The 6,455-nt window shown below is 40.2% G+C and overlaps 1 pseudogene; it reads left to right on the top strand.

Moving 5' to 3' along the window:
* The first annotated feature begins 5,796 nt into the window (after nucleotides 1–5,796).
* Nucleotides 5,797–6,346, top strand: LOC116540198 (annotated as a pseudogene).
* Nucleotides 6,347–6,455: the final 109 nt, after the last annotated feature.

The raw sequence follows: 6,455 nt of genomic DNA, 5'->3' as shown, positions 1-6,455 counted from the left end.
CACTTCTAATACTTCAGCATGCATTTGGATAAGGACATTCTCGAACATCACCACAACCTTGATACCAAAAACTGTCTAATACATAGTACATAGTCAAACTTCACCAATTATTTCAATACTGTCCTTGTTCTTTATATCTTCTTTTCTTCTGATCCGGAAACCAGTCAAGTAACATGTTTGCATTTAGTCATCATATCTCTTTAGTCTTCTTCTAGAAGAGTCTTCTTGAATTTTTGGTCTTTTATTAGACTTACATTTTTGAAGAGCACAACTAGCTGTCTGTGAAAAGCTGCACAATTTCACAAAATCAGATTTGGTCTGATTGTTTCAGCATTATTAGATTCAGGCTAAATAGTGTTTGATAAGAATACTACATAGGTAATATTGTGTTCTTCCTTTCCTATTGTATCACATTAGGAGGCTTGTAAAATTAGTGCACACCTTTATTGGTGATGTTACAAATCTTAGTTTGGGTTTCCTAAAAAGCAGACCCTGAGACAAGGATTTGGGTACAATTAGTTTTTTTGGGACATGATTCCAGGATGCACAATGAGAAAGTAGGAAAGTGAGAGAGGGAATAGAGAAAAGCCAGTAAGTGGGTTACTACTAGAGGTCAGTGGTGCTCAGTTGGACTGGGGATTCTGAGTGACTGAGTAATACCACCCTCATAATCATCCTACTGAAAGGCAAGGGTGTTATGGAATTTGTCTACCAACTCTCGTTGTTTGAAGGTCACATACTTCTATACTCAGAGAATATCTTTAGGTAGAGAGATGCGTCAAGTCATCTGCCTGTTCTGAAGCTGTCTGCAGAAGCCCTGTGTGGTGGACCAAAGGGTCCTGACAGTGTTGCCACACTCAACTTGGTGGCTTGAAGAAGATGGTATCTGCCAGAGCTCTTCATTATAAAGATATCTTTCCCCTTTTGTAATTTATAAGTAACCTCAAAGGTAAGATTTTGAGATCAAGTGGATATCTTAATACTCAAGCACATTTTCACTTGATGTTAGTATTATTCATTCATAACTCCTTAATACAATGGATCAAATCCTATTTCTGATCCCTGAGCTCCAAAAACGTATAGTTAATGAAGTTTAACCTCACCTGAGCTCCTGATGCCTTTGAATCTTCCCCTCTGGCTATCCTCTTAGGTCTTTCAGTTCAAAGGAACTCATCCCTTGAGTTTTTCTAGTGTTACAGAATCTGACCCAAGATACCAGGAACTGCCTCCATGATTCTTGTAAATGTTTTCCTTTCAATCTCTCTGTTCCTATGCCTACAGCTGGGCCTATCTTTGCCAAACTAGATAAAAGGAAAGGTCTAGAATTCAGAGGCAGAACAAAGAGATTTACCTTCTCATATTCAAGAACACTAAGAGGCTCTCAGGAATTTTTCAGCTCAAAAGAAGATGAAGGACTCCTCCATGGCAGGCAGTGTTTGTATTTACTAGAGTTCCCATCATGGTAGACTTGATGGATTTTCTAGAACATCAGGACTCAGCCAATATATTCGAGCCTGCCTTCTGAGATAGAAGCTCCCATGCCCCATTCATTTCTCAGGCTCCTCATTTCTAGGGTTCTTTTTGTTGCAGCTAAGCTGGCACTCAAACACTGACGCAAAGTCCTTTCCACTCTTCCTTCCTCTTCCACAGGCAGAGGAGCCTCTCCCTATTCATTTTCCAGGCTCCTCATTTCTAGGTTCTTTTTTTTTTCCCTAGATCCCTCAGGAATAGCTTCATCTAGATGCCCTGAGGCCAAGAAAACTCCTTCAGTTCCCATTTAGCAGGGTTACGTGTCCTTGGTCTGCAGAGGAAATTCCAGCTCCCAGCCCAAGGAAACCTAAACAAGCTCCAACTACCAATGAGTGCTTTCTGTTATATCCATTCTAGGTATAGTGTTTCTGGAAGTGGAGAAACAGAATTACACTGAAGATAAAAGGGAGTTGGGGAGGCCCAGAAGCTGTATTGAGTTGATCTGTAAGGATTTCAGGGTCCAAAGTTTGTCTATACACACAAGTGAGTTCTTCTTAACATGTTTAGAATCACTCAACTATATTAGTCTTAGTGCCTAGAGTGGTAGGTTATGAACTCTAGGGCTCTCAGAGATACTTAAACTTCTGAGGGCAAATGGAGGAGGACCACATTCTGGGCTGTACAGAGATTATTTACTAATTTTGGAGAATATGATAAAGGCCCCAAGACCTCAGTATTAATATCAGCTCTTGGGCTGTTGTAATTGAGGCTTTTTGTGAACTCGAATTCCTCAAGATTCCTCCAATAAGACCTTTTATATAAAATCCAGAACTTACTGTTAAAGACCCAGCAATAGCCAGAGTGACACTGTACTCTGCCTTGGTGAACATAGCTCATCTCCTGGAAAGTACTCTATTCTCTTCTGTATTATGTATCACCTGTACTTCTAACCCTAAATAATATATTATTTATTTTTGAAGAAACAAGAATACCAAGTAACATGGTTTGGATCTGTGTCCCTACCAAAATCTCATATTGCAATGTAATCCCCAATATTAGGAGTGCAGCCTGGTGGGAGTTGATTGGATTGTGGAAGCAGATTTCTCATGAATGGTTTAGTACCATTTCCTTGGTACTGTCCTTGTGATAGTGAGTGAGTTCTTGCAAGATCTGGTCATTTAAAAATGTGTGGAACCTCTCTCATCTCTCTTTTGCTCCTGGTCTTGCCATGTGAAGTGCCTGCTCCCCCTCTGCCTTCTGGCATGATTGTAAGTTTCCTGAGGTCTCCCCAGTAGCTGAGTAGATGTCAACATTATGCTTCCTGTACAACCTGCAGAAACATGAGACAATTAAACCACTTTTCTTTATAAATTGCCCAGTCTCGGGTATTTCTTCATAGCAATGTGAGAATGTACTAATACAGAAAGCATAACCTACTCTCAATCAATTTAGAAGTTTATTTTGCCAAGGTTGAGGTATGCCTGGGAAATCAGTCTATGTCTTTCTCCAAAGATTATTTTGAAGGATTCAATATTTAAAGGGGAAAAGAAGGCTGGAGGGGAAAAAGGAAGGGTATGGTCACGATACTGAATCCACATGTTTCAAGAGAAAAGAAGCAGATAGGGAATAGTCAATTATGTATTCATCTCATGCTCAGTAAATTAGCACTTTACATAGGATAAGGTGAACACAGAACAGCTACCTGTGAAGATATTTAACCTTTTGTCTGTAGCTGTCTACTTAGGAACAAAAGGAAAGGCAGCTTCCTGCTTGACTCAGCTTTCAGCTTTTTTCCTTTTGGCATAGTGAATTAAAGTCCCAGGTTTTTATTTTCCTTTTACAACTATTTGTGAGAAAAGGGTAACTGTGCTAATGTTAGATGAAGGTGCCTGGGAGAAGACCAGCTGAGGTGTTTTTAAGTCACAGTTTTGTTTCAGCTACCTGAAGTTTTAAGAGTCAAGGAAAGTCAGGAGTGACTTCTGCTAAACACAGGGCTTATCAGAGTCAAAGAAGCCAGCAAGCCTGTGGTTTGGACCAGGTACTAAATGTTTGATAAGAGTATGCCAGGTGTAATGAGCTACTGTTTATTCCCCTTTAAAGCTCTCATGGCCTAACTCCAGCTCTCAGGTGTAGGCCAAGAGAAGCACTTCTGTGTAGCAAAATGAGTGTTCTTAGCTGATCCAGAGAAAAGTGGAAGGGAAAGCAGGAACACCTTCAGCACAAAGTTAAATCAAGTCAAGTCAAGATGAGACTCTCACCCAGGTATCCTTTCCTGAAGTTAAAAGAAATGTTTCATCTGATACATAAAGGAAAAGAAAAGAGAAAAGAAAAGAAAAGAAATGTATGTTGGCAGCAGAGATCTTGCTGATGAATACCCTTGGCATAGCTGACTCTCAGGTCACACTGCTCCTGTGGATTGGTTGCTCTACAACTGCTGAACGGCTGTCACCCTGGGACACTCTTTCCTGGGCAGTCCTCTTACCTCTCTCCTGTGCCCTATCTCCTGTTTCCTAAATCTCATTTCTTCTGTTCTTGGAAAAAAAGGAATCTCTCATTTTGGTGGGGTACATTCTCCAGTGGCTTCTTGGGAGGGAGAGTTTTTGAGAATTTACTCATTTAAAAATATGGAAATCACAGAAATAATTTTCTTCAGAATTCTAAAGGCGTTGACAATCTTAATCATATTTAGCTGTTCAGAAATCTAAAATAAATATCATTCCCTACACTTCCTTTGTGACTTTTGCTTTTTCTCTTGGAGGCTTGTAACTATATTACCTCCAGGTTTTAAAATGATGAAATGTGCCTTCTAATCCTATGTTCTTTCTTTCAAGAAATTCCAATTACTTCGGATTGGACTACATAGACTGACTGGCTTTCTAATTTTCTTAGCTTTTTTCTCCATTAAAAAAACTCTGATTCTTATTGCTTTAGTCTCTGGATGATTGCTTGACTTCATTTTGCAGATTTTCTGCTGAGCTTCTCCTTTATGCTATCTTATTTTTAAATCTCAAGAATTATTTTTGTGTTGTTCTATGAATGGGTTTTTATTAATAGCATTCTCATATTGCTTCATGAACAGATAATAATGTTTTACTCTTCTAAGAGTATTGATAACAGTTTTTAAAAAGTTTTCGTCTCTCCAAGATTGTTTCATCCAAACTGATCTTTTAAAAAATGTGTTTGTTCTTTTTTTTAAAACCATACTAAGAGTCAATAAAATAAGAAGTTGGTTTTTGAAAGGATAAACAAGATTGATAGACCACTGGCTAGATTAACAAAGAAAAAAAGAAAGAAGATCCAACCAAGCACAATTAGAAATTAAAAAGGTGACATCACAACAGATCCCGCAGAAATACAAAAGATCCTCAGAAGTGACTATGAACATCTTCATTCACACAAACTAGATAAATGGATAAATTTATAAAAAAAATGGATAAATAAATGAATAAATTTATGGAAACACAAGGAATTGAACAAGGAACACTGGACAAGGAAGAAACAGAAATGTTGAACAGAACGGTAACAAGTAATGACATTGAAGCAGTAATTAAAAACTTACCATTCAAAAAGCCCTGAACTGAGGAAGAGGGACTCCTCCCTAACTCACTCTACAAAATTTGTATCATCCTAATACCAAAATTTGGCATAGAACAATAAAGAAATAAAATGACAGACCAATATCCCTGATGAACATAGATGCAAAAATCCTCAACAAAATACTAGCAAACCAAATCTGGCAACACATCAAAAAATTAATTCAAGTGGGCTTTATTCCTGGAATGTAAGGTTCAACATGTACAAATTAATAAATGTAATTTACTACATAAGCAGAATTAAAAACAAAAACCATATGATCATCTCAATGATGCAGAAAAAACATTTAACAAAATCTGACATCCTTTCATGATAAAAACCCTCAACAAACTAGGCATGAAGGGAGCATACCTTAAAGTAATAAGAACCATCTATGACAAACACACAGCCAACATCACACTGAATGGGAAAAAGCTGGAAGCATTTCCACTAAGAACTGGAACAAGGATGCCCACTCTCACTATTCCTGTTCAACCTAGCAATGGAAATCCTAGTCAGAGCAATCAGGCAAGAGAAAGAAATAAAAGGCATCCAAGTGGGAGCAAAACCAACATCTGGCTCAGAGCAGCAGCTGCTGAGGTGTCCCTGGCCAGTGTTCTTCCACCTGTCCACAAGCATGGGGAACATCTTCGCCAACCTCTTCAAGGGCCTTTTTGGCAAAAAAAAAAACCCCAAAAAAAAAAAAAAAAAAACCAAAAAAACAAAAAACCAAAACAAACAAACAAACAAAAAAAACAAATGCGACTTCTCATGGTGGACCTGGATGCTGTAGGGAAGACTACCATCCTGTACAAGCTTAAGCTGGGCGAGATCCTGACTACCATTCCCACCATAGGCTTCAATGTGGAAACTGTGGAGCACAAGAACATCAGCTTCACTGTGTGGGACGTGGGTGGCCAGGACAAGATCCGGCCTCTGTGTCACCACTACTTCCAGAACACACAAGGCCTGATCTTCGTGGTGGACAGCAATGACAGAGCGCGCGTGAACGAGGCCTGTGAGGAGCTCATGAGGATGCTGGCTGAGGATGAGCTCTGGGATGCTGTCCTCCCGGTGTTCGCCAACAAGCAGGACCTCCCCAACGCCACGAATGCGGCCGAGATCACAGGCAAGCTGGGGCTGCACTCCCTACGCCACAGGAACTGGTACATTCAGGCCACCTGCGCCACCAGCGGCGACGGGCTCTATGAAGGACTGGACTAGCTGTCAATCAGCTCCGGAACCAGAAGTGAACACGACCCCCCTCCCTCTCACTCCTCTCGCCCACTTCTTTATTCTCATGTGGCAATCGTGTGGCACGTGGTGTGAGTGCCAGAGGCTGCCTCTGTGGTTTGGTCACCGTGTGCATCGCACCGTGTTGTAAATGTGGCAGACTCACCCTGCGGCCAGGC

The sequence above is a fragment of the Sapajus apella genome, unplaced genomic scaffold (genome assembly GCF_009761245.1).
Source record: "Sapajus apella isolate SASKATOON/1434 unplaced genomic scaffold, GSC_monkey_1.0 scaffold4, whole genome shotgun sequence".
Taxonomy (NCBI): domain Eukaryota; kingdom Metazoa; phylum Chordata; class Mammalia; order Primates; family Cebidae; genus Sapajus; species Sapajus apella.
The sequence above is the reverse complement of the archived record's forward strand: the minus strand, read 5'-3'. Positions and strand labels throughout refer to the sequence as shown.